Raw genomic sequence first — 7,069 nt, 5'->3', positions numbered from 1 at the left:
CCTCCCCCCTCCCCACCCCCAATCTCTCCTACTTTATCTCTTGCCCTTTCAACTCTCTCCACAAACATTTCAGTTTTTTCCATTTCAGGAACTACAACACATTCTCACCTGGAGCCTAAGCACACTCTCTCCCATTTGTCTGGCCAACTCCAGTCCTTCTTCAGAGCTCATGTGTAGCCCTCCTGATGTCTGGGGCAAGTGCTCCCCACGTGTGAGGCAAGTGCCGCTGCTCTGTGCCAGTGTATATGCACCATGGGACCTTCACAGAACTTTCCCCCCGCAACAGGGCACGGAGCGCAGCTCGTTCTAGAGCTCTTTCCCTAGGCTGCCTCAGGGAGCACCACGTAACAGGAAGAAGCTTCAGACGGGACCCTGGAGCCCTGGCCATCAGACCGGGGGTTGTTTCACTAGTCTTTCACTGGAGAATACTACTCTTGAGCCAGGGAATGAGAGAGAAGGGAAACAAAGAAACACAACTGAGAAAGAACTTGGCTCAAATTCCACAGCCAGGCCTTGGGGGTACTTGTTTTTACTGTGTCGTGGGGTCTTACCACCCTAACTATGGCTTTCTTGGCTGTCTGCTATGCTATTTCCCCTAGAGGAATTTCACTCTGTGCAAACAGTTCTTCTGTGGCTATTTTGGTCAGCTCACCTGGGCCTGAAGCCAGCAACAGTTCCTAGGCCCAGTCCAATTGCCTAGCCTGGAAGAATTCAGAGCTGGTAAGGGAAAACCATAGCTGGTTTTAGGAAACTAAGCTGGACCTCAAAGGGAGCTAAGAATGGACTGAGAGAGAAAGGATCAAGAAAGACTCTAAAATACTCTGAGCAAAAAAAATCCAACAATTAGAACAATCATATAAAAGAGATCCGTAACAGTAGAAGGAATTTCATTGATTTTCATGAAAAGAGAATAGTTCCAGGTGTGGCTATTGCCAGAGGCAAGTAAAGATTGCAGATCCTGTCTCCACCCACTTATTGAGCCCTCCAGTCTTCTCCCAACTTTGACCTCAGCCTCAGCCCACGTGTGTGTCCAGAATTTCATCAAGAAGACTCCCTTTATCAGCCAAGATCCATTATTTCTCTCCTTATCGAACAAAACTCCTCGCAACAGCCACTGTACTTGCTGTCCCTCATTGCTCTCCTTCCAGTCTTTCTTGAACCTGTTCCAGCCAGGTTGCCCCTTTCCATCCACACCACAAAAATCACCTCCCCACCCCCCCACCAGGGACCTCTACTTTCCCAAGCTGGATGGTTAATTCTTAGATCTAGGCTTGTGTTATCTGACAGTTGGCCCCTCTTCCTCCCTGAAATAACATCTTCACTTGGCTTGCAGGGTGGCCCCTTACCCCTCTGGCTGCTTCTTCTAAGATTCCTTGGCTGGGTCTGTCTCTCAAATCCTAAATGCTTAATCTGCTCCAGGGCTCAGTCTTAGGTCCTGTTTTTTTCCTGTCTACACCTGTTTGTTGGGGGATTTCATCTAGTCTGGTAGCTTTAGAAACCAATCATATATATAGGTTCATACAGACCTAGTCCGGGCTTCCCTGGTGGTTCAGTGCTAAAGAATCTGCCTGGAATGCAGGAGACACAGGTTCGATCACTAAGTCAGCAAGATCCCCTGGAGAAGAATATGGCAACCCACTCCAGTACTCTTGCCTGGAAAATCCCATGGACAGAGAAATCTGATGGGCTACGTTCCATGGGATTGCAAGAGCCGGACACAACTTAGTGACTAAACCACCACAGTCCTGATGACTCCTAAACATGTATTCAGAGTTGTATATCTTGACTGCCTACTGTTATCTCCACTTGGATGTACTGGTAAGCAACTCAAGCCTGCCCTAGCCCCAAAAAGGGCTCCTGTTAGCTCCCTAATTCCGTGCCTCCTTCAAACTTCCCCGGGGCAGTGAATGGAACTCCACTTTTTCAGCTATTCAGCCCTAAAACCTTGGGAGTCACCCTCGATCTTTCTTTTTTCCACTCTGTTAGTTGCTCAGTCCTGTTGGACTCTTTTGTGTCCTCATGGACTGTAGCCTGCCAGGCTCCTCTGTCCATGGAATTTTCCAGGCAAGAATACTGGAATGGGTAGCCATTCCCTTCTCCAGGGGATCTTCCCGACCCAGGGACTGAACCCGGGTGTCCGCATTGCAGGCAGATTCCTTACTGTCTTAGTCACTAGGGAAGCCCACTCTCTACTTGTCAAGAAACACTTGAGCTCTATCTTCAAAATATATACAGAATCTGACTGCTTTCACAACCACTTCTTTTTATCATCCAGGTTCAGGTCCCCATCATCTCTCGCTTGGATAACTGTGAAAGACTCCTAGCTGGGCTTCTGACTTTGTCCCTGCTGGTTTTATTCTCAACCAGCATCCCGAGACCCATCAAACTTAAATGCAATCCTGTTACTCCTCTGCTCAGAGTCCCTGCTACTGCTATTGCTGCTAAGTCGCTTCAGTCGTGTCCGACTCTGTGCGACCCCATAGACGGCAGCCCACTAGGCTCCTCTGTCCCTGGGATTCTCCAGGCAAGAACACTGGAGTGGGTTGCCATTTCCTTCTCCAATGCATGAAAGTGAAAAGTCAAAGTGAAGTCGCTCAGTCATGCCTGACTCTTAGCGACCCCATGGGCTGGAGCCTACCAGGCTCCTCCGTCCATGGGATTTTCCAGGCAAGAGTACTGGAGTGGGGTGCCATTGCATACTATTGCCCAGTCAAATTAAGAGTCAAAGTCCACACCACAACACATAAGGGGTCCATGTGACCTCTCTGACTTAGCTGTCACTCTCTCACTCACCGCTTAGGCCATGCTGGCCTCCCTGCTATTCAGTACATGCCAGCTAGGGCCCCTCTTCAGGGCCTTTGTACTCACTGTTCTCTCTGCTTGAGTTCTTACCGTCTCCCCTCCACAGATTGTTGTTTAGTCGCTAGGTCATGTCCAAATCTTTACGACCCCATGGACTCCCCAGATTAAGCCTGGCTCAATCCCTCCCATCCCTCCTTCAGGGTTTTCTCAAACTCCCTTCTCTGACAGCCCTACGTAAACCATACCCCTCATGTTCTCCTGTCCTCTATTCAGTTTTCCCCTTAGCACTTCTTATTGTCTGATATCCACTAGTTACTTCATGTCTTCTACCAGATGTACCTTCCTTACCTACTGGCAAGGAAGACACTTCATATATAGAAAACCCGCAGATCTGCATGTCCTGGCACTAGGTGCTGGCATCCACTCACCAGGTCAGCTCAGCCGATCCAATCGCAGAAGGAACTCAACTCTGCCGGTCACCTCACATGGGGACAAGAGTCTATGTGTGGACCAGCACAGTCGAGTCTTTCTCCTGGACAGAAACCTCAGACGTGCACCTCATCACTACACACCAGATGCCGCATCTCAATGCCTCTTTCAATGAACAGGTACTGGGGAGAAATTCTTTCACAAGTGAGTTAAGACGATGCGGGTCCCTGCTGTCTGAAGACCTCTTATCTGTCTCCACCCTGCAGCTCTCTCCTGAAAATGGGACCGTATCATTTGCTAGCTCGCATCCTATCAGACTGGAAAGGACCCTAGAGAAGTGAGTGGGGACATGGGACAGCCAGCAGGGGGTGGTGAGAAAGAGTCCCAGGCAACGGTACAAAAATACTGGGCCTCAGAACACTGCCAAAAACAGGAAAGAAGAAACCAAGACACACTTTTTCCCCTCTAAAGAATATCATTATGTACAAACTTTATGTACATGCTTTCTCTGCTTTGACACATTTGTGAGTCACTCTGTACATTCGTCTGGGACATAATTGGTTAAAGTTAGTGGTGACTTCATTTCCCCTGGGACGAGACAGTCACCATTTATTCTTCTGATGGCTGGGAAATGCTTGGGTCTGTTCTGAGGCTAGTCTGAGAAGACTTCCAGTTAGACACTAGCTGGGGGCAGAAAGAGTCCACATCCAATCACGCGGCCCTGCCTGCCGTCTCTTCCTCCCTATTCACACCCTCTGAAAGGCGGCTTTGTGGTTCCACGAGTCCCCTAGGAGAGATAACAAACACTCCACAGAGGAAGCTCTAGAAAGAGGACATTTGGGAGTGTGCAGGCCAGTGCCTGCTGCTTTCTGAGCCGTTTTCACTGCGTGGCTGGGATGAAGAGACCACCTAACAGCCTCAATCATGGCTTGGGGACAGATGCATCCAGTGAGGTGGGGCTTCTGGCTAGAGACAACATGCAGTGCTGATGCGGAAACAAACTGTAGCTCAGGGGAATGAGATGGGCAAAGGGAGGATTCCGTTGGGTCTGCAAGCACCTTCTTCCTGTGCCAAACAGCTCTGACGTCTCAACGTTGCTTGGAGTTGCTCACAGAGGGTAAACTGAGAAGCAGCAAAACTGAGCACTCTGTTCTTTGTACTCCTCTGCTCCTGAGCAGCACTCATCTCCCAAGAGCACGCCAGCTTGAAGGCCAAGCTGATGAGAAGCAACCCCCCAGGCCAGTGGGGGCCTCAGAATACCCAGGAGAGTGTAAGCCAGACGAGCAGTGGAAGTGGCAGCGTCCCCAAGCTGCCAGAGCTGATTCAGCTTGCTTCTGGGCTCGCTTCTCACCTTGAGTGAGGCAATACAAAAACCCGTTTTCCATTTCGGAATCCTGTCAACTGGAACAAATCCACCAGTGGGAGCATCTTCACAAGGGCAATCTCTAACCTCTTTCCTACTCAAACAGATAGTGCCCTTGAATTAGCACTGCCCCACATTTTCACCTTCTTCATTCATCTTTCCACCCAGCTTCAACAGACAACTGGCAAACTGACAGCAAAGTGAGACCCTCCCCGCCCTGAGGTCTCCAGGAGAATGCTGCTAGCCAAGGAAAGATCTGATAACCGAAGAAGTAGTTCTTAACAGAGAAAAGTGACTCTGAACTATGTTTCAGAAATACAAAGATCTAAGTGCTGACTCTGTGTAGAAAGGAATAAAGAAAAAGTTCTTTTTCCTTCCTTCAATAGAAGGAAGTCACTTGAGGAGATCCATGTGGATTCAAAACAAAAGCAAAGCAAAAACAAAAAAGCATCAACAAATGCATTCCATAATGATATCCACTTCTTAGCCCATCTTGGCCTCCAGCCCAGCTGGTTTAGAACTTGCTGGGAAGACATTCACAAATCCAGTTAAGCTGCTCAAAGGGAAACTCCAGATATAACACCCAATACACTAATAAGAAAACACTAGAGTGCCTCCGAATAGATTTTGCTCTAAGTCTGCAGCTCACGAAGTTTCAGATTGGACAATGTAATCATTTAAACTCAGAAGTACTCATATCTCTACATTTTCTGATACTCTATGCGCCCTTTAAAGCAGTTTTTCTCTGCACCTTTCATTCTGTGGCCATTGTCTATCTCCTGCAAAATAATTCCTAAATTTTTCAATCTCTCGACATAAAGCTTCCAATTTGTGTGTTGACAGAAAACAAAGGAGGTAACATTACATCTTAGAAGAATATGTTACATTTCATCATAGAAATGTGGGTGAGCAAGGTCTATAAGATTGCTAAACCCAAGCCAACACTAGGGTCTACTGGTTAGCTGCAACAAGCTTAAATGTTTTCAAAAAGGCCTTGGTTGGGCAATCCTTGCGTAAAGCAAGCTTGTGAATGATCATATACCTATAGCGAAAGCAACTGTTTAGGCTACAAGAGACTGTGCAACTTCTCCAAAACACTACTATTCACCAACAGAAGAACTAGAAATTTCAAGGCCAAAGATATCAAAATGAATTGTCCTCTCTGCTGTTATGCCAGGAGGCTCCTTTACCCAGACATTTGCCAGAATCTTCTTAACGCTTCTTCTCTCCTCTGACAGGCCTGCAGAGGCCCAAACTTAATAGAATCTGAGAGAAAAGAGCCTATCAGTCTATAAGAAGCCAAATAGTGAGGCCAAACTCTTTCTCCTGGCATCAGTTCTCCCTGCAGAGCTGTGAAGTGACGCTCCAATGATGAACTAACTCTACTTGGGTCTCCTTGACAAAGAGACCATGTCTTTACAAGCCTAGCCCAGAGGGTTCATAATTATGTCAGACCAGCTTTTTTTTTTTTCCTCATTGTTGCTGCTTTTAAACAAAGAGGTTAAGCCTCTGTATAACCTAGTGGAAGAACCAGAATTAGAAAACTTACCAATCACCCCAGCCAATGAGAATCCATTTCCAACAGGTATTAATGCCTGTTAGAAGCCACTGGTCTGACAGAGTGTGGTCCACTGGAGAAGGGAATGGCAAACCACTTCAGTATTCTTACCTTGAGAACCTCATGAACAGTATGAAAAGGCAAAATGGTAGGATACTGAAAGGGGAACTCCCCAGGTCGGTAGGTGCCCAATATGCTACTGGAAATCAGTGGAGAAATAACTCCAGAAAGAATGAAGGGATGGAGCCAAAGCAAAAACAATACCCAGTTGTGGATGTGACTGGTAATAGAAGCAAGGTCCGATGCTGTACAGAGCAATATTGCATAGGAACCTGGAATGTCAGGTCCATGAATCAAGGCAAATTGGAAGTGGTCAAACAGGAGATGGCAAGAGTGAACATCGATATTCTAGGAATCAGCAAATTAAAATTGACTGGAATGGGTGAATTTAACTCAGATGACCATTATATCTACTACTGCGGGCAGGAATCCCTTAGAAGAAATGGAGAAGCCATCATGGTCAACAAAAGAGTCCGAAATGCAGCACTTGGATGCAATCTCAAAAACGACAGAATGATCTCTGTTCGTTTCCAAGGCAAACCATTCAATATCACAGTAATCCAAGTCTATGCCCCAACCAGTAATGCTGAAGAAGCTGAAGTTGAACGGTTCTATGAAGACCTACAAGACCTTTTAGAACTAACACCCAAAAAAGATGTCCTTTTCATTATAGGGGACTGGAATGCAAAAGTAGGAAGTCAAGGAACACCTGGAGTAACAGGCAAATTTGGCCTTGGAGTATGGAATGAAGCAGGGCAAAGGTTAATAGAGTTTTGCCAAGAGAACGCACTCACTGGTCATAGCAAACACCCTCTTCCAACAACACAAGAGAAGACTCTACCCATGGACATCACCAG

The sequence above is a fragment of the Bison bison genome, unplaced genomic scaffold (assembly GCF_000754665.1).
Source record: "Bison bison bison isolate TAMUID 2011002044 unplaced genomic scaffold, Bison_UMD1.0 scf7180017864180, whole genome shotgun sequence".
NCBI lineage: Eukaryota > Metazoa > Chordata > Mammalia > Artiodactyla > Bovidae > Bison > Bison bison.
Note: the sequence above shows the minus strand (reverse complement) of the source record.